The following is a 232-nucleotide window of genomic DNA, read 5'->3' on the forward strand; positions in this document are numbered from 1 at the left end:
CTTTCTTTCTTTCTTTCTTTCTTTCTTTCTTTCTTTCTTTCTTTCTTTCTTTTTCTTTTTCAAGACCACACAACAATTAAACTTCCAGAGCTGAGTACAAAATCTTGGTGGCTGAATTTAGAGCCTACCATCTTCAACATGCACGGCTGTGATTCTTTAAGTCACTTGCATCTATCTATCTATTGTCTATCTATCTATCTATCTATCTATCTATCTATCTATCTATCTATCT

The sequence above is a fragment of the Psammomys obesus genome, unplaced genomic scaffold (assembly GCF_907164565.1).
Source record: "Psammomys obesus unplaced genomic scaffold, mPsaObe1.curated_primary_1811, whole genome shotgun sequence".
In the NCBI taxonomy this organism is placed as follows: domain Eukaryota; kingdom Metazoa; phylum Chordata; class Mammalia; order Rodentia; family Muridae; genus Psammomys; species Psammomys obesus.